Below are 21,991 nucleotides of genomic sequence, written 5' to 3'. Positions count from 1 at the left end.
GGCCATCTAGAGAACATATCCACAATTACAAGGGCATACTCCTGCTTTCTTCCTGTCTTTGGGATATGGGTGAAGTCAATTTGTGAGTGAATGGCGAAGTTGGGTAATTCAGATGCTGGTGTTGGGCCTTCTTTGAATTATTTGGATTGTTTCTGAGATATATAATACACCATGAAACATAAGATTGTACCTTTGATCTAAGACTTGGTATAAAAAAATCTTTATGAATGAGGTCAGTGGTTGCCTGTGCTCCCCTATGGCCAAGACAATGATATTGTGCAATTAAAATTGGGGCGCTTGCAACTGGGATACATGGTTTCCACTCTTTGCAGATAAGACCCTTATCAGGGTCTTGTACTGCACCTACCGACTGCCATTCTATTTTGTCACTACTGGTAGCCAAATCCTGGAGGCTGAGCAATAGATTGTCAGTAAGGGTAATGTCTGGAACTAGGGAGGGCATTTGAACTGTTGCTGTCGTTCTAATAGCAGCCTCTTTTTCTGCCTGATCAGCTAGGGCATTCCCTTTAGTTATGTGCGTTTGGAGACCAGTATGTGCCTTACAATGGATAATAGCAACTTTGCTTGGTAATTGGATGGCGGCCAGGAGATCATGTAGTAGGGTGGAATGTGAGATTTGTCTCCCATCTGCAGCTATGAAGCCTCTCCTCTGCCAGATTACCCCATGATCATGTACAACCCCAAAGGCATACTTGGAATCAGTGTATACATTTACATCTCTCCCCTCAAAAAGACAACAAGCTCTAGTGAGGGCAATCAGTTCAGCTGCTTGGGCTGACTCAAAAGGTATAGGAGTCGATTCCAATATAACATCAGGGAGTTGAACCACAGCGTATCCTGCATGATAAAAATATCAGGTGCTCCTTCAATGGATGTGGACTGTAAGTCAGGCCTAGGTGAGGTATGTTCATGTATAAGTTCAGTACATGCATAGGGAGGAGACAAATCATCCTGCTCACCCTTGTAGCCAAGTAGGGCATTCAGTATAGCCATTGGACCGAATGTGGGTGCTGAGTATTTTATATGAAGTTGAGGATTAGATAGCAACAAAACTTCATATCCACTCAGTCTTTGTGCTGACATATGTTGCGTATGTATGTTCCTCAATAGGGCCTGAACATTGTGTGGGGTATGCAGAGTTGTGTGATGACCTATGGTGATAGGCGTGGCCATCTCAGCGACCATAGCACAGGCTGCAAAACTCCGGAGACACGCAGGCATGCCCTGAACCTGTACGGGAACCACTTTTGAGAAAAAAGCAACAGGGTGGAATTTGCCTCTATGATCTTGCGCCAGGACTCCCGCCATGGTTTTACAATTGTCCCTGGCAAATAAGTGAAACATCACGCCATAGTCGGGTAGGCCCAAGCCAGGACTTGAAACCATTGCACATTTCAAATGACTAAAAGCTTGTAACATTTCCTCAGACCATTTAATGAAGTCAGGCATATCAGTATTAGTGGCTTGTCTCAGAATATTATCATAGTAGGAACAATCAGCAATCCATTGGCGGCAGTAACCAATCATGCCAAGAAAGGTCAACATGTCTTTCTTGGTTTGTTGGCGGGGCAGACCCAGAACGGCGGTAATTCTGGCATGACTGATTTTCCTCTCACATTTACTGAGAACAAAGCCCAAATACTCAACACTTTCCATACACCATTGTAATTTGTTCCTAGAAACTTTGTGACCACTTTCACATAACCACAGTAATAAACTAACACAGTAATAAACTAACACAGAACTAAATATGAGGAGATCGTCCACATATTGTAGAAGGACAGAACCTTGAGGGGCAGTCCAAGGGCGCAGTGTAACTTGGAGGACAATGGAGTAGACTACTGAGGAGTCTACATAAACCTGAGGCATTCTACACTAAGAACTGGCAAAATTTAAATCTGAAGGCAAAAAGTAGCCGTGTCTCCTTGTCAACTGGGACAGAAAAAAATGCATTTTTTAAATCAATAACAGAAAAACTCTGCATGGGCAGGAATAGCTGATAGCAGAGATGGTACGTCTGGAACCATAGGGGCTATGGGTATGATCTGTGCATTTACCGCTCTAAGATCCTGGACAAACCTAAAGGCATTATCTGCCTTTCTCACTAGGTTGATAGGTGTATTATAGGGGGAGATAATTTTCTCAATAACCCCTGCCTCTAGAAATTCCATCAACATAGACTCAATCCCCTTTTCTTTTTGTGGTGAAAGGGAGTATTGTTTAATGTAAACAGGTGCAGCGCCGGGCTTAAGCATTGCCTTATATGGTGTACAAGAGATAAGGCCAACATCTTCGTCAGTTTTTGCCCAAACCTCAGGAGGAACCGGATCAAGTAGCGGATCCCGAGGTTGGCATTCCAAATATAAAAAACAATTATCCTTTGGTACATGAATGGGCATAACTGAGGATGTGACATGTCGGTGTCCCGTCTTGCTAATCCCCAAATGCAACTTTAACAGAACAAACAAATCTCTCCCTAATAAATTCAGAGGACAATTTGGAATGATCCTAAAACGTTGTGTGAACATTGACTGGTGCTTGTATGGATGTGTCATGGCCTGCTCAGGCTATGTGCGGAGGTCTGCCAGGTTAGCAGCGGGTGTGTAGCCATTTTGTTTTTGTTTTGGATTTGAGCTATATCCGCCTCCCTCAGGTGCACTGGATGGGGTCATTGGTTTGAGTTTAAATTACGCCCACTCCCAGTGTCCTGTGCGGGTTATAGCTTCTGTCTGGCTCAGAGGAAGGAAGGAAGGAAGGATTTGCTGTTCCTGCTCAGTAAAAGATAAGTTGGTTTTGTTTTCTTGTGGTTGTCTGTCTGGGCTGTTAGAAAGACGTCTGCCCCCTCCAGGTCCTGAGGGAGCAGGCTGCCTCTTTCCCCCTTTCACCATCTTGGGGATTCTAGGGAATCTTTAGCCCAGGCACGAGGACACGTTATTCCCACCTTCAGGGTCTGAACGTGGGCATAGAAGTCTAGGGAGAGCTGGTAGGGATTTGTCAGGAGGTGACCTCTATTCCCAGCTTCTTGCCTAGACACTTGTTGGTTTATATCCTGTGTATCTTGTATCCTGTCTGCCGTGACAGGATGTTGGATTGAGAGGGGAGGAGTTTTATAAGATCTGGTCAGTATCCCATTAATTCCCTTAGAGGGCTTATTATTCTCTCTTGGACCACTATAATAATCCTCACATATAGTACTACTAGTAGCACCAGAATCCACAAGAAAAGGGAGAGGACGTCCCTCTATGGTTAACACAATCAGTGGTGAGTCCTTATAGTGGTTTGTGATGAGAGTGAATGCTGGGATACTGTCCCCCGGGCATCCTCATTGTGACGTCTGCTGCCCCCAGGCTACGGGAAAACGAGGGGTATTATTCTGGGGCTGTGGCAGTGGGGGGGGGGGGAAGATCTCGGATCTGAGCTTGTGGATATGGTTGGGTGCCTTGAGCTTGGGTATCATTTTGGGCATGTTGCCTGAGTGGGTAAGGGCATCGACTGATCCAGTGGTCAGTCTTCCCACAATTAAAGCAACCTGCAGAACGAGTTATATTATTCCCCCCTCTCCCAGAGCATGGCCCTCTACCCCTTCTTCTGCCACTTCCCCTATTAGGCTTATTTGAGGGACAATTCCTATCTTGAGTTTGGTAATGGGCCTCTTTAGGTCTTACTATTTCAAAACAACCCGCCGCATCATTCTCCATTAACTTATTTTGGAATTGATCTTTATTAAGACCAGGCCATTTGAGGATCATTTGTTTAACAGTAAGCTGGAGATGTGGCTGTAGATTGGTAAGGAAAGTCTGAATGAGCATAGAATGCATATTATCCTGAATACTCATTCCTGCCTCCAGAGTCCAAACTTCATTAAACCTCTTCCAAAAGTCTATAACAGACTCTCCTGATTTTTGTTTACAGGCTACAGCAGTTGGCAACGAGGACCTAGTCTGAAAACACCTCTTTATTTAACACTTAATTTCTTCCCACATTGTGTCTATGCCTGCCTCAGTATTTAATTTATAATTTCCAGACGGCGTATTCGGGGGCTCTACAGTGCTTATAGAGGGGACCTTACTCCAATCCCAGGGGGAATTGTGCCCAACGATCCCATCTATTATAAGGCGCATATCCTTTTGAGCCAGACATCTCCCTTTACAAGCTCTCTTCAAATAATGAAATGTCCCAGATGAAGATGAAGAGGGTTTAGGGCAGTGTTTAACAATCTTATTAATATAATCTACTTCAATGGGTTTCTTTAACAAGGTGTCCCCTACAGTCATAAAAGGGAACTGTTCCTCAGGGTCATTGTCCTCATTAGGATGAGGTATATGTTCAGGTTTGGGAAAATACTTTTGTGATCTAAGGCGCCTGGGAGATATGGCATCCCCATCACCAACAGCACCAGCCGCTGGATCCTGACCACTCTGATCAGGCATAGGTTGTGGCAACTGCGGAGGTGGCTGCGGGAGCAGTAGGTGGTTGGATATTGGTAGCAGTATATCTAGCCAGTAAATCTAAGTCATCTTTTGAAAGGGATGGATATATCTGTGGGATATTTCCTAAATAGGGAGAAGGGGGCTTCTGAAGTGAACCCCTTGTCAATTATTTTTCTAACTCATGTTTCTTTTTATATCTCTCCTGGTTCTCTGCCTTCTGTTTCTTAACCTTTTTCTTTGGTCTGTCATACCAATATGGTGCATAAGTAAGCCAATTTTCCCCTCCCAACTTTATATACTGCATGTCCGACTGGGGGTCTGGACCATAATATGGGTAAGCTTCAGTATCACCCAAACATAACCCTTTTACCATATCCATATGGAAGGTGTCATTAGCCCCTTCCTGAGAGAACAAATGTATACTCTTCATGCCCTCTGTCCATCCTGCCATATTATCCACCCAGGGAGTAACTAAATAATAATCAGTACCACAGACCCGGGCTACATAATCCTTACATGTTTCTCCTACATACGGAGGGGGTGGAGAGACCTTTCCTTGCTTTGAACCCATTTCTTATAACTTAATTGATATGGAGGCAGAGCAAAACTCTCCCCAGGACTGACTGTACTGAACCGTAAAGGCTCCGACAATTCCTGTCAACTGGGTTAGAGAGGACTTATGTACTATGCTCAACTTCCTTCTCAACTGACTGTTAGTATTATCCCTTAAAACCATCACTTGCGTTCACCAGTTTCTGGGTTAGCGGGTTTCCCCTCGCCAGACTGGTGGGGCATCTTGAGGTCTTCCAGGACACACACAATAAAGTTAGTACAGTTTTTACAGTATCATTTGCTGCTTACCTTCAGCATAAAATAAGATTACTTAATGCTTCATAACATCAAAACATAACAAAGCAGAAGAAAGCGACAGATAAGAAGCAATAAAAATTGTCTGACAAGAAAAAACCAGGGTGCAGACAATATTTGAATTCTTCCCAAAAGAATTCCTATTTTAAATCCTTCCCTAAAGAATTTATCTATTAGACTTGGCCAGTAGTCTATTTGAAATCTATCTTGCCTAAAGATAGATACTTTTCCTTTCAGTGTGTCTGAAGTGGATTCAAAATAGAAACAACAGTGAGTTTTCGGAAAGCATCGGATTATCCCCAGTCATTAAGACAGGAATGTTCGGTACTTATAGAGTTCCTGTATGTTCTATCCCGGACAAAGCCCCCAGCTGAAAGAAATCTGCTTCTGAATGCACCTTGATTCCTCCTCCGTCTCCAAATACAGGCGCCTGGAGAACTATTTCTCAATGATACACACAGACGGTATGTCTCTGAAACAGTTCTGATTTAATCTTGACCATACGGCCTCTTATACATAAAGGAAACAGGTGTGGCTTACATATACAATAGAACATGAGTAAAACCAATTCTATATATGGACATAAGGCTAATGTAAATATATTCACCCCCTAGCATGATGTCACCCAACATCCAGTCATTCCTACAGATCATATAGATTATTCTATTTAACCCTTCAGATACCACAGAGAAGTTATGTGGCAGCAGCATGAGGAGACCACAGAGTAGTGAGGTGGCAGCAGCATGAGGAGACCACAGAGTGATGAAGTGGCAGCAGCAAGAGGAGACCACAGAGTTGCCCAGTAACATAATAGTGATGTGGCAGCAGCATAAGGAGACCACAGAGTAGTGATGTGGCAGCAGCATGAGGAGACAACAGAGTGGTGAAATGGCAGCAGCATGAGAAGACTACAGAGTGGTGAAGTGGCAGCAGCATGAGACCACCAAGTGGCCCAGTGACATAGTGGTGATGTGACAGCAGCATTAGATGACCACAGAGTGGTGAGGTGGCAGCAGCGTGAGAAGAACACAGAGTGGCTCAGAGACATAGTGTTGAGGTGGCAGCAGCACGAGGAGACCACAGAGAAGTGATGTGGCAGCAGCATGAGGAGACCACAGAGTGGTGAAGTGGCAGCAGCATGAGGAGACTACAGAGTGGTGATGCGGCAGCAGCATGAGGAGACCACAGAGTGGCCAGTGACAGAGTGGGGAGGTGGGGGGCAATGCCAGTACCAGCTGAAGATGGTGGCTGACAGTAGGAGCACCTCCCAGCAGGTGTGGTATCAGGCAGGTGGCAGAATCAGAATAGTAGCTGAAGCAGGTAGCCAGAAGAAACATGTCTCTTTTGTCAAAGTGTTGGCATGGCACCATGGATGATCTAGTCTGATGCATCAAACATTGGTGTTTGAAAATCCTGGCTGATCCACACCTGATTCATTTTCACAAAGGTCAGTTTCTCTACATGGCGAGTTCTCCTTGGGGTAATTATGGCCAGCACCGCACTAAACACCCACTCTGATCCCACACTGCTGGCCGGGCAGAAAAGCTTGTCAAGGGCATACTCGGCCAGTTGCGGCCACAAATCAAATTTGGCTGCCATGGGGATCTTCGATGTGGGGTGGCAGGTTGCATTTCACGTATGCCACAACCTGCTGGTTAAGGTTCTGCTCCATGTCTACCTGCTACTGGTGAGTAGTTTCTTCAGTAGGCGGGTGATTTAATTTGCTGCTGATGGAGCTAGTACTGCTCCTGGTCCCCCCCAGCAGCCATGGCAGTGGAACAAGAGCACAGAGGGCCCCCCAGTCAGACCTGCGTGAGGATAGGTGATAACACACATAGGCAGCGGCCAACTGACTACATATCGGACTACAATCCGATATCTCCATGACTGGAACATATTGGCAAAAGTCTCAGCTTTTAATACCTTTACTTATGTCTTGCCAGCATAGTCAGTGTTATATCTGTTTGGTGCATTCTCTCCGTGTGTTCTACATAGGATAATAGTAGTTCTGTTTGTCCTCCCTCTCAGCGGGTGTGAAAAAGGCCCCATTTTGGACCGGTAGCGAGGGTCTAACATGGTGGAGGGCCAGTAGTCATCCCTCTAGCGAATTGCGGACAATTCGGCTGTCACTATGCAAGCAAGTGAGCATGCATCGGGCCATTTGCGCAAGTGACTCGGAGGGACTTCCTGCCTCCATCTCCACTGCATGTTGCCACGGTATGTCTAGGTCCTCTGCCTCATCTTCCTCATCTCTCTGTAACTCCTCTGGCTGCTCCTGCTACTTCTCTGCTGTGTAGAAAAACCACCCATTTCGCTACACATTGCTTGTGCTCGAATGTCCTCCTCCTCTTCTAGTTCAGCCCCCAGAGGGCTCATGTGGCTGTGAGACGTAGTCGCCACTTCTCATGTCTCCTGGTCAGCCAGATTTAGCAGCATCTGTTCCAGGACATGAATCAGTGGAATGACGTTGTTCATCCCATAGTCCTGGCAACTGACAAATAAAGTAGCCTCCACAAAGGGCCCGAGCAAACGGCAGGTGTCACGCATGAGCTGCCACTTGCTAACATCAAAGTTACACAGGGGAGTACCTCTGTCCGCCTATATCATCAAGAAATCGAATTTATGGCCTTTTCTCTGTTCACATAAAGTCAGTCCAACATATGGAGGGTGGCATTCCAACAAATGGAAATGTCACATATCAGCCTATGATGGGGGATGCCGTTCTGCCACTGCAGCTCAAGGAGGGTGTGCTTTGCGGTGTATGAGTGGCTGAAGTGCATGCAAAGTTTCCTGGCCATTTTTAGGATGTCTTGCAGATGGGCAGAAGACTTCAGGAACCCCTTTACAACCATGCAGGGTGCACAGGTAAGCCCTCCTTGACACAACGCTGACACCATTTTGTTCCTTTTGTCGGTCACCATGGTTTCCGATTTTGGGTTTTCGAGGAGAAAGCCAGGATTAGATTTCTTGATGAAGGACGTGGAGCAGTTCCTCCCCTGTGTGAGGCAAACTAGGTGCAGAACAGCGTGACACCGCCGTGCCCTGCACATATGGTATGCTGGAGGGGCACTGTGAATGTTCCCTGCAGTGTAGGCTGAGGACACGGTGGAGGATGAGGAGGCAGAGGCGGACATTGTCACAGGACCAACAGCGTAAGAACGGGAAGCGGAGGTGGCGTCACCTGGCCAAGTTGCTGGTGTGGCTGAGCAGGAACCACATTTACCCAGTGGGCCATAAAGGACATATAATGTCCTTGACCGTAGTTACAGATCCACACATCGGCACTGCCGTGCACTTTGGCAGACACCAACAGGCTCAAGGACTGGCCCACCTTCTTTTCTACATATGTGTGCAGGGCTGGTACTTCCTTTTTGGCAAAGAAATTATGGCTTGGGACTCTCCACCTCAGCTCGGCACAAGCCATCAGTTCTCTGAAAAGTGCAGAGTCCACCACTTAGATAGGGAGGGACTGCAGCACCAGCAACTTGGTCAGGAGTACGTTCCTCTTCTGCGCCGTTGGATGAGTGCACCATACTGTTGTCTCTTGGCAATCGCTTCGGATATCGACTGACGGAAATCGCTGACGGAATGACTGACAAGGAGTAAGAGGAGCAGGAGCATTAGGACCAGCAGATGATGGGAAGGACAGACAGCTTTCTTTGGCTGAGGTGGTAGAGCCTTGACTGCATTAAATTGGGTGCGTGCCACTGGGTGATGCAGCGGTTGCTGCGGCAGGCTACACCACCACATCGGAGCCACGATTCTCCCAGTCCACTTTATGGTGACACTGCATGTGTTGACGCAGGGCCATGGTGCCAACATTGGCACCCTGGCCACGCTTCACCTTCTGCCCTCAAATCCGTCAAATGGCCATGTTCACCTCCTCCGGTGGCCTAACAAAAAATTGCCACACAGCTGAGTATGGCATTTTCCCACCAACATTCCGGGCTGACTGCCTGCTACCGCTGCCTCCGTAAACCCCTACACTGCTACTTTCCGGGCTGGTAGGCTCCTGTGAAGCGTTTGGTCTACCCCGGGCACGTTTGGCTCCCGACTTCCCACTGCTGCCACCCTGCTGACTCACAGCCACGCTGCCACCCTGCTGGCTCAGCCGCTGCCTCATGCGCAAGCTGCCACCCTCTTCTCTTGATGATGATGAAGCCACTTCTTCACCTGGCTCCCTAGTGCGATCAGCTACATCATGATCATCATCCGCTACTGTCTGCACGTCACTGATGACCCCCCACAACGGTTTCAGGGCCAGGAGCCTTACTGCTCGCAACACCTGTTCCCACGCGACTCTCCTCATCACTACTTGCTTGCCTACTGGAGGAAGCGGCGGATGTCTCCACCAGATTTTGGTTATGCAGTAGCTCGCCCTCACTGAAAAGTGGAGTTAAGCCTACGGCATATAATACTTCTCGCGCTGAGGGAACTGAAAATGACAGAACAGGTGGGGACACAGGGCCTGCTCTTGGGCCATGCCAACTAAGCTTCATGTCAGAGGAACCCACCGACTCTTGGCTGGGGGTGTCTGATGTCACTTCTGACAAACCTGAAGACCGAGACAACTATTCAAGCATTAATGAGTTGCCGGTCAAGATATGACCGTTAGATGAAAACGGAAGCTCAGGCCTCTTGCTGCTACTCCTGCTGCCACGCCCCCTTCTTCTGCTGCCTGCGAAAGAAACATTTTGCCCACTGCCTGTTCCCGTTGAAGGGCCTGTCATCTGTCTGTCTGACATACTGTATGATAAAAGAATTAAATTAAAATTAAAATAATACCTTCCAAAAAATGCTGTAGTACAATGTCATATATATTTTTTTTTTCTGATTAATAAACTCCCCCTCCCCAAAAAATTATCACAATCGACCACAGAAATATGACAATCACAATTCACTGCAGAACGATTAATGGGACGTAGGTATCTTTCCTATTAATACACCACGTAAATGGCTGTAGTACAATGTAACTTCACTGCTGAATGCTAATTATGAAATATATTTTCTCCTTTTTTTTCCTATTTCTACACCCCAAAAATGAAATATAACAATCACAATTCACCGCAGAACGGCTAATGGGACGTAGGAATATTTTCTTTTTCTACACCACGTAAATGGCTAGAGTACAATGTAACTTCACCGCCGAACAGAACTTATGACATATATATACAGTACAGACCAAAAGTTTGGACACACCTTCTCATTCAAAGAGTTTTCTTTATTTTCATGACTATGAAAATTGTAGATTCACACTGAAGGCATCAAAACTATGAATTAACACATGTGGAATTATATACATAACAAAAAGTGTGAAACAACTGAAAATATGTCATATTCTAGGTTCTTCAAAGTAGCCACCTTTTGCTTTGATTACTGCTTTGCACACTCTTGGCATTCTCTTGATGAGCTTCAAGAGGTAGTCACCTGAAATGGTTTTCACTTCACAGGTGTGCCCTGTCAGGTTTAATAAGATTTCTTGCCTTATAAATGGGGTTGGGACCATCAGTTGCGTTGTGGAGAAGTCAGGTGGATACACAGCTGATAGTCCTACTGAATAGACTGTTAGAATTTGTATTATGACTAGAAAAAAGCAGCTAAGTAAAGAAAAATGAGTGGCCATCATTACTTTAAGAAATGAAGGTCAGTCAGTCCGAAAAATTGGGTAAACTTTGAAAGTGTCCCCAAGTGCAGTCACAAAAACCATCAAGCGCTACAAAGAAACTGGCTCACATGCGGACCGCCCCAGGAAAGGAAGACCAAGAGTCACCTCTGCTGCGGAGGGTAAGTTCATCCGAGTCACCAGCCTCAGAAATCGCAGGTTAACAGCAGCTCAGATTAGAGACCAGGTCAATGTGACACAGAGTTCTAGCAGCAGGCACATCTCTAGAACAACTGTTAAGAGGAGACTGTGTGAATCAGGCCTTCATGGTAGAATATCTGCTAGGAAACCACTGCTAAGGACAGGCAACAAGCAGAAGAGACTTGTTTGGGCTAAAGAACACAAGGAATGGACATTAGACCAGTGGAAATCTGTGCTTTGGTCTGATGAGTCCAAATTTGAGATCTTTGGTTCCAACCACCGTGACGGAGAAAAGGTGAACGGATGGACTCTACATGCCTGGTTCCCACCGTGAAGCATGGAGGAGGAGGTGTGATGGTGTGGGGGTGCTTTGCTGGTGACACTGTTGGGGATTTATTCAAAATTGAAGGCATACTGAACCAGCATGGCTACCACAGCATCTTGCAGCGGCATGCTATTCCATCCGGTTTGCGTTTAGTTGGACCATCATTTATTTTTCAACAGGACAATGACCCCAAACACACCTCCAGGCTGTGTAAGGGCTATTTGACCATGAAGGAGAGTGATGGGGTGCTGCGCCAGATGACCTGGCCTCCACAGTCACCGGACCTGAACCCAATCGATATGGTTTGGGGTGATCTGGACCGCAGAGTGAAGGCAAAAGGGCCAACAAGTGCTAAGCATCTCTGGGAACTCCTTCAAGACTGTTGGAAGACCATCTCAGATGACTACCTCTTGAAGCTTATCAAGAGAATGCCAAGAGTGTGCGAAACAGTAATCAAAGCAAAAGGTGGCTACTTTGAAGAACCTAGAATATGACATATTTTCAGTTGTTTCACACTTTTTTGTTATGTATATAATTCCACATGTGTTAATTCATAGTTTTGATGCCTTCAGTGTGAATCTACAATTTTCATAGTCATGAAAATAAAGAAAACTCTTTGAATGAGAAGTTGTGTCCAAACTTTTGGTCTGTACTGGTATATATATATTTTTTTACTATTAATACACCCCCCAAAAAAAGTAAAACAATGTAAAATCAAAGCAGAACGGCTAATAGGACATGCATATCTATCCTAATAATACAACCCGTAATGGCTGTAGTACAATGTAACTTCACCGTTGAATAGCAATTATGACATATATTTTTACCTTTTTTTCCCTAATAATAACCCCCCCCCCCCAAAAAAAGTAAAACAATGTAAAATCAACTCAGAAAGGCTAATAGGATGTATGTATCGTTCCTGTTAATAACCCCATAAATGGCTTTATCACAGAACTTGCAACCCAATCACAAGCAAGGTTTTCTGGAGTTAGTGATGTATCATATAGTGCAAACAACTTAAAAGCAATTTGGATCCCCAAAAAGTGCAGCAAGGTGCAAAAATAATCGCTCCTATTGCATCCTGTTCTCCTTTTATAGTGTAGATAATGCCTCCATATCCTTTCCCTACACCTTGACTAATCTTTCCTTGAACTTGTAAATAGTTTTTTCAGCACAATGAAGTCTTTCCTAGAACTGTCCATAGCGCCTGCTGACGTCTCCCCCTGCACTAAGCACACTGGAAAAGGACAGAATCCAAAATGGCTGAAGGCATTTATGGGGCTGTGACATCACAGGGGCTGGCTGGCTGCTGATTGGCTGCATGCATGGCATTGTGGGTGATCCCTCGTTCTCAGAGTTCTTTGCTCCACGTGCTAACATGTGCAGCAGCCATTTTAGGAAAAAATTTGATTTGTTACCATGAAGCGTAAGGAAATTCGGATTTGTTGCGAATCAAATTTTTCGTAAAATTTGGGTCGAATTCCACTCCGTCAATTTCGATTCTCTCATTTCTACTTATGACAAAATTAAAGTTGAACTTAATATTCAAGGCCTTATTTTCCACTGGCTGATTTGCATTTTTTTGTCATTATTTTCTGATACATTTATCTTTAATATAGATGATTTTTTGTAACTTTTTCCCTGCAAATGATATATAGGCTGTCTCAGGTTGGAAGTTCAGTAGCCAATGACCTAGGAGATACATCCTTTCAACTAAGGGCTCTATCTCAGGCTGTATAGGAGACTGAGATCATGGTGCTAGCCACAATATAGCCTGAGATACCGCCCCGGTGAAGTGGGAGCTACATATACCTGCAGTTCTCACTCCAGAGCCAATTTCTAAAGGCTTCATTTTCGATTGGATTGCAAACAACACCACGATCTCTTGCTTTAAAGCTGCTATACAGCCTGAGATATGGCCCTTGTAAGATATGTATGGAATATATAATGTTTGCTTGGGTCACACTTTTAGTCACAAATATAAATTTTGACTCAAATTTTAGTGTACGTTGCAATTTGCACAAAATTGCATGAAGGAGTCTGTGTGTATAAAGTAGTATTTTGACAATATAAAGGTATTGACTTTAAAGGGGTTGTGTCATCTCTTACATTGAGTGCATATCTCTAGGACAGGGATCAGGAACCTCCAGCACTCAAGATCTTCTGAAACTACAACTCCCCAAATGTTCCATTCACTTCTATGGGAGTCGTGAGAAGAGCCAAGCATGTTTGCTTGCTGGAAGTAGTTGTTTCACAGCAGCTGGAGTGCCGAAGGTTGCTGATCTCTGCACTAGGATAGGCCCCCAATGTCTGATAGGTGCAGGTCCCACCACTGGGACCTGCACCTATCTCTAAAATGGAGGCAGCAAAGAGAAAGAGAGCCGACCACGCATGTGAGGCCACCCTCCATTCATTTCTGAGGCAGTTCCAAAAATAGCCGAGCAGCGCAATCATTTATTTTCGTAAGTCCCAAAGAAATGAATGGAGGACGGTCCGCTCTCCTTCTCTTTGCGGTCTCCGTTTTAGAGATAAGGTCCCATCTCTGGTGATATGCCCCTAATATATGAGATGACACAACCCCTTTAAGTATGATTTTTTTAAATTATTATTTTATAATTTAGGATTGTCTTTGTACGATCCAAAAGTGTGAACATTGTAATAAAATGTTTGAAAACCCATGACGGTAAAATGGTTAAAAGGCAGAATGCAAAAAGATCCAATTCTGCTCTAATCCTTTTTTTATATTATTTGTTTTATGTTTATTATTATGTTTCATTTCATCGAATATTTTTATTTCAAGTTTGTTTTCTTCATTTTTTTTTCACTTTTTAAAACGTTTACAATCTTTGTTTAAATTATTTTCTGTAATGCACTGTTGTACTGTAGAACCACTGGTTCATCTGCCCACGCGCCTAATCGCCAGCTCTGAAAAACAGATTGCGGGGGTCTCCATTTTCTATCTCCATTTCACAGCACCTGAAATGGTCACCATGGCTGGACTTGTGGGCACAGTAAATATAAGGATGCAATAATACCGGATACAAGCCCCTTAGGCATAATTCCCAATTTTGCACCCCCTACATTTCTCCCTTGATTTTGTGTAGCCCATTTCCTGTATTCATGCCTACAAGCAGCTAATGCACTTGTTTCTGTTACAATTACATTCAACGCTAATATTTAATCTGTTGGAAAGTAAATTCATTAGTAATGGCCCAGAGAGCGCGCGATCAATATCAGCCTCTGCATCTAGTGCTGACTCACACTAAACTACGGCAGCTTTCATTAGAAGAATACTTACATCTCCATTGCCGTATGAGTAATAATATCCATCTATGGAGCTAAACTAATTCGACTCAGATGGATAATGCAAGCATCGATCTATTCAATTACTGCAAGATGAACGAAGAGCGGAGCTTATTTTATGGAAGGGAGACATCTGGTGGCTGCAAAGAGTCATTGACCGTAGCATATACAACATATGTACCGTATGCGATACAATATACATGTTGTGGCTCATGTTATACTAGAAATGTGTCACTTAATAGAAGTCATCTGAAAACAGTGTCAAAGTAAGCATACAGCCATGTAGGGTAGGTGACCGTAGCATAACCATACGTTTCTTGTGAATATCTGCTTCTCTAAATAATTCTTTATATTTGTATGTAAATACGGTTTTCCGTGCACTGTGGGTGGGGCTGCTCCGCTAGGTGCACCCAGTTTCTCCTGCATCTGGCTCTTAAAGGGGTTGTCTCATCTGAGACAATGGGGGCACATTGCTAGGATATTCCCCCATTTTCTGCTAGGTGTGGGTCCCACCACTGGGGACCCGCACCTATCTCCTAAACGGAGCACAGAAAGGTGGTGGAGGGCGCACTGGGCATGCACAGCCGCCCTTCATTCATTTCTATGGGGCCGCCAAAAATAGCAGAGCTCTGGCTCGGCTATTTCCATCAGGCCCATAGAAGTGAATGGGAGTGGTCGCAACTCGTGCTTGGAGTGCTCCCATTCACTTTTATGGGGAGAGTGTTAAATATAACTTTTATAATATGCTAATTAGCCTCTAGGAGCCGGGGGGGCATTGTTCCTGCTCCTAGAGGCTCCGTTCAGCCATCTCTGGCCACGCCCCGCTACACTAGATTGACAGGGCCAGGCAGTGTTCACCTCCAACTGCCGGCCCTGTGCGCTGGGAAGATCTCGCGACGTTCAGTATTCGGCGCAGGCGCAGTGAGGAAGCCACCAGCTGGCGAGCGCCCTTCACTCACTGCGCCTGCGGCGAAAACTGAACAGGACGTGCAGGCGCAAGATTTACACGGCAAGACAGGGCCAGCAGTAGGAGACCAACGCTGCCTGAGGTGGGAGAACGGAGCCTCTAGGAGCAGGGGCAACGCCCCTTCCCGCTCCTAGAGGCTAATTAGCATATTATAAAAGTTATATTTCTGGAGTAACGGGGGCACAGATAAAAGTAGGAATCGCTAATGTCAGCTAGCTTAATAGGGTTAATTCTGTTGACAGAAACCCTTTAAATATCATATACTTTCAATCAAACCAGAGGGGGGAGTGTTGGTTGGCATTGCTGGTAGAGCCGCAATGATGCACTAAATAGAGCTCCCCATGGTGCACCGAAAATCTTATTTGCATAAAAATAAAAAGAAGCATTTCACCAGAGATTCACAAGAAGGGTATGGTATGGGTATGGCTATGTTTCACAGAGCCTACCCTACATGGTGGTATGTTTACTTTAAAACTGATTTTGGGGGGTAACAGAATCTCTTTAAAGGTGGGGACACCCCAGAGCAACAGGTCAACAATGTATTATAACGTGTATATAGCTTACCCTAGATATAAAAAATCTATAATTGTTAGCAGATTCCATGGATGTCAAGGGTGTAGCTATAGGCGTGCAGAAATCAGTTGCTCTCAACAACGAGTGCCTGAGGCCTGAAACCACGTAAGTGGACACAAGTATTGGTAGGTAGGTGGCCCTATTCTAGATTTTGCGAGGTCCAACATGTCTTGCTTTCGAAAGTCTGGCTAAGGAGAACTGTGTGGTGGTCTATATGAGTCTTGAGAGGTAGATTGTTTTCCCATTTTTGTATTATTTGGACTCTATTGGTATGCTGAACATTAGGTTCTCTGTGTCAGAAAAAATGGGCTTCTGCCCCCCATAAAGGTATATTATCTATATGAAATATATAGTTACAAATTTCCCAAATTTGATGGGAATATCCCAAGTTTCCAGATACAATGTTTGCAAATTCAACTTGTCCCGCTTGGCAGTTTTTGTGTAAACCCGACCTAAAAGAAGGTGTTTCTGTCCTTTTTGGGCAGGCTCAGGGACAGGGCTCAAATTAACATAAATATTAAGTAAGTATGGCAATAAACAGCACAAAAGTTTTTTTTTTCCAGTCATGACAACTGTCTCCATGCCCAGAACAAGGGCATCCAATGCTCGTATCCCCCTTAGGGTGGGTTCACATTAGTGTTATGGATTCCATTTTTGTTTTCCGTTATAACATAGTTATAACGGAAAATAACGGAATCCATAAGACGGAAGTCAAAACGGAAGCCTTTAAGAGGCATTCCGTTTTGATCCATCATGATAGAAGTCTATGAGAATCATAACGGATTCGTCTGGTTCGCGTTATGCAAGACGGAAAACAAAATCCTGTCGACAGGACTTTTTTTCTGGTTCTGCATAACGGCTTCCATTTTGCATTCCGTCATAATGCAAGTCTATGGGCAGCATAACGGATCCGTCCTGGTTTCCATTATGTAGGACTGGACTCCTGCATAATGGAAACCAGGATGGTTCCGTTCTGCTGCCCATAGACTTGTATTATGAAGGATCAAAATGGAATGCCTCTTAAAGGCTTCCGTCTTATGGATTCCGTTATTTTCCGTATATTAGGACCCAAGGGTTGATTCCCTACACCCCTTTTCTTCACAGATTCATACTATCCATCAAAAGAAAAGTATAAGGCTAACTGTGGGCCCACCCTCTTTCCTTGGGGTGCAATGTCTTTTTGGTAAGGTAACCTTGAGCTAGACCAAGTGAATGAAATATGTAACTACATCATCTCCATAAATAAATTATATAGGAAAGCTTTGGTCCATCCCTTGGGTTGTGCTAAGGTGGTGTGGTCCCCCATCCAAATTCTGCCAACCTCACCAGGTGTGCGGCTCTTTATGTATAAGGAGTTAGGCAGACAGCTGAGCTAGTGACCCATTTAAACTCTTTCTAGGAGGAAGAGTTTGAGGTCTGTAAAATGATCAACGTCCTAGGAACTATAATCTGTGGAGGAATCCCATTGAGTATTTCACAGTTACCACATGTCCATGTCATGCATTGACATGTCAACCAAACGTGTTCTTTTGGCTGGAGAGGATCCCCAAGTGGCCTTCAAGAAGGATAAGTGTTGGTGATCCCCAAGAAGATGGAGGTCCCAGGTCAGGAGCTGTAATCAGTAGAGCAGGGATCAGCAACTTCCGGCACTCCAGCTGCAGTAGAATTACATCTCCCAGCATGCACATTTACTCAACTGCACTTGCAACTCCCATACAAGAGAAAGGAGGATTCTGGGAGTTGTAGTTTCTTAACACCTGGAGTGCCGGAGGTTGCTGTTCCCTGCTGTAGAGGAATCCAATGTGTTCTCAAGTATTACCCAGTTACCAGGTGTCCATGTAATGCATTGACATATCAACAAAATTCACTCTTTTGGGCTTTTTGGGTCAACTAATAGAAGGTACTCACTTTCTTTGCGGAGATCTAGATGGTTGGGCGTCTTCAGGAAAGACATCCCCATTCTTTTGCATCTTGTGAGCCACATTCAAGACAAAAATGTTTTTGATTGCTGGTACATGACCATAGCTCACGTTGCTTGTGCTGAGCCATTGGTTGGGGGCCACTGCTTCAGGGCAATGCTGTCTGGGGAAAAGAATGTATAATAGGTCTCCTCCAGTAGAATAAAATTGAGTATCTAGTGCCACCTATATGTGGTGACCCTGTACATCAATATTTAACCCATTGACAATGATTGTTATTAGCCAAACCAGAGACGTCAGTTTCAGAGTGGTGTCTTATCAGTACATTTTAGAGTTTTTGTGTAATTTGTCATGTGGACTGGCTCCTTGATAGGTGAGAGACCAATAGCATGGCGTTTGAGGGTAGCACCTATAGGTGGCATTTTTTCCTTCTGGAGGAGAGCTATTTTGCCTGTTCTCTCACTAGTATAACCAAACTGCTACACTATGCCTTACGAGATGTCCGTTGCAAAGGAGTAAAACCTCGTTTCGATAGATGGCATTTGCTCGGCATGACCTGAGCTTTTCCTAAAAAGAAAATGCAATCATTCTTGTTGGAACCTAAGGCAGAAAATCTGATCCGTTTCATGGGACAATTGCTCCTACAAGATAAAATGGGAAGTGAATAAAAGCGTTTGCACATAATTACTTCACCTAGCAAAGTGATCTTAAAGGGCATTCACTTGAACAGCTCAACAATAAAGCCATTAAAAAATGAAACGCAAAATACATAATTGGCCTATAATTCATTACAGATATAATTACTACAATGTTATTCATTGTACTTCACGAACAAAAAGAGAACAAATTCCCAAGTCTGAGGACAATTCATCGAAGAACGCAAAATAATTTGCTCCCATTAGACCTAGATTTAGAGGATTTGTTAATATATATTATTAGTGTTATTCGTCATAATAATTATTATAATCCATATTATATTAGAAAAGACAAATATGTTTTGCTTTCATGTGATTTATAGTAAAAGAAAGACATCATGTCTGAACCTTCTCTGACCAGTATGTCGTTATAGGACTGCCATAGAGGCGCATGGGGCAATAGTACCTACCACCTTATGCTTTTGATTTCATACAAATGCATGTATAATTTTTATAAATTTTTTATGGCTGGCTGAAAATGAATACGAAAAAAAATGAAAAATCATCCCATGCGCCATCAGACTCTGTATTACGGAGGGAGCATTGCTTCTATAGAAGAATATGACCATACCTAAATCACTTAGGCCCCTTTCACACGGGCGACTTTTCCGTGCGGGTGCGATCCGTGCGGCGAACGTATGGCACCCGCACTGAATCCTGACCCATTCATTTCTATGGGGCTGTGCACATGAGCGTTGTTTTTAACGCATCACTTGTACGTTCAGTGCAAATCGCAGCATGCTCTATAATGTCCGATTTTGACGTGACGCAGGCCCCATAGAAGTGAATGGGGTGTGTGAAAATCGGATGGCATCCGCAAGCAAGTACGGATGCCATGCGATTTGCACGCATGGTTGCTAGGAGACCATCGGGATGGAGACCCGATCATTATTATTTTCCCTTATAACATGGTTATAAGGGAAAATAATAGCATTCTGAATACAGAATGCATAGTAAACCAGCGCTAGAGGGGTTAAAATAAAATAAAAAATAATTTAACTCACCTTAGTCCACTTGTTCGCGAAGCCGGCATCTCCTTGTGTCTCCGCTGCTGATGAACAGGACCTGGGATGAGCTGCTCCATTAAATAGAGCTTAAGGACCTTCGATGACGTCACTCCGGTCATCACATGATCTTTTACCATGGTGAATCACCATGGTAAAAGATCATGTGACGTACCATGTGATGACCGGAGTGACGTCATCGAAGGTCCTTAACCGGTATTTAATGGAGCAGCTCATCCCAGGTCCTGTTCATCAGCAGCGGAGACACAAGGAGATGCCGGCTTCGCGAACAAGTGGACTAAGGTGAGTTAAATTATTTTTTATTTTATTTTAACCCCTCTAGCGCTGGTTTACTATGCATTCTGTATTCAGAATGCTATTATTTTCCCTTATAACCATGTTATAAGGGAAAATAATACAATCTTCAGAACATCAATCACAAGCCCGAACTTCTATGAAGAAGTTCGGGTTTGGGTACCAAACATGCGCGATTTTTCTCACGCGAGTGCAACGCATGACAATGTTTTGCACTTGCGCAGAAAAAATCGCGCATTTTCCCGCAACGCACCCGGCTCTTAGCCGGGCCAAAAAAATGACGCCCCGTGTGAAAGAGGCCTTAAAGGGATCGTCCCACGAAAAATATTCTACAGTTTTCAAACCAGCACCTTGATCTGAATGATTTTGTAATTGCATGTCATTAAAAGGTTATCATAGCCACTGTTATATAGAGTTTTATAGAGTTCTCCTATAAAACATATCTGGATAGCGCCACCTGCTGTTTTTTTTTTTTCTTATTTCTTTGACCTGCTCAATGAGACGGCTGCACATGCTCAGTTTCATCCTACAACTGCCTTCTGTGTTGTCATAGGTAGAGCAGAAAAGACACTCCCCCTGATTCATCACAAAGCCAAATTTCCTCGCGCTTCGTGGTAACTAATAAATTTTTCCTGAAATCGCAGTAAAAAACTAAAAAATGCATACTCACCTCATCCACTTGCTTGCAGAGAGGCTATCGCGGCCATCTTGATTGTAGAAAGCGCACCAAATCTTGCATGCGCTGATGTGTGACATTATGACGTCATCACGCTGGCCACTGATGATGTCCCTGAGCCGGGCTAGCGTGATGACATGGTGACGTCATCACGCCAGCGCACCAGAATTGGTGCGTTTTATTCAATCAAGATTGTTGCGACAGCCTCTCCGCGAGCAAATTGATGAGGTGAGTATGTATTTTTTTGTTTTTTACCCCTGCAAGGCCTCAATGTGTCTGTCAGATGCAGCGATCAGCATTGAACGTGGCATCTGGGGGGGTTCAATTACAGGAGGCGGCACGATTGCCGTTCCCTATTATTGTGCCCGCTACATACAATGGAATGTGATTCGTGGCAAAGTAATTTGTAACAAAATTCTCTGCATTTCGGTGAAGCAGCAGAATAAATTTTTTTATAACTTTGCTCATCTCTACTTGCCGCAATTTGCACTAAATGTATCAAATGTCTCATCATTTTTGATCAATTCTGTGCATCTTTAAGTTTAGCACTTGTCTCGGGCCCCCCCCCTCTTACTCCCTCCTTTACTGGAGTAAAATAGTGACAATTTCTGTGACTTTTTGAAAAGTCATAATAGAAAAATCTGGCTGATTACAGTTCAATGGGCTAACCACGCCTACTTTCCCATCCACTTTTCAAAACTGGAGTGGTTTAAAATGCAAAATGTTGCAAAATTTTGGGCCAAATAAGTCTAAAAAGTTACAAAGCTCTATTTTGTCACTCATTGAAGCCAGAATTCTGATGTTTAGGGTGTGATAAATCTTCCCCACAAATCCCAACCCCTTATGTGTGTGTGTAATGTGTATAAACCAAGGACAACACTGATAGCAAAAGACCCTGGGCCCAGCTCCCATCAGTGGTAACACCAGATGGGAGAATAAGAAGGGAATGCTTGATAGTTGGTCTGCAGAGTATTATCACACTGCAGACTATACATTACAGAAACAGAGAATACATTGCTGAACAAAGGCAGTTACATGACATTCATGACATTGACTGTAGACATTCTAGTTTCTTTTCTTCTCCATCCAGCCC

The sequence above is a fragment of the Bufo gargarizans genome, chromosome 5, assembly GCF_014858855.1.
Source record: "Bufo gargarizans isolate SCDJY-AF-19 chromosome 5, ASM1485885v1, whole genome shotgun sequence".
Taxonomy (NCBI): Eukaryota; Metazoa; Chordata; class Amphibia; order Anura; family Bufonidae; genus Bufo; species Bufo gargarizans.
The sequence above is the reverse complement of the archived record's forward strand: the minus strand, read 5'-3'. Positions refer to the sequence as shown.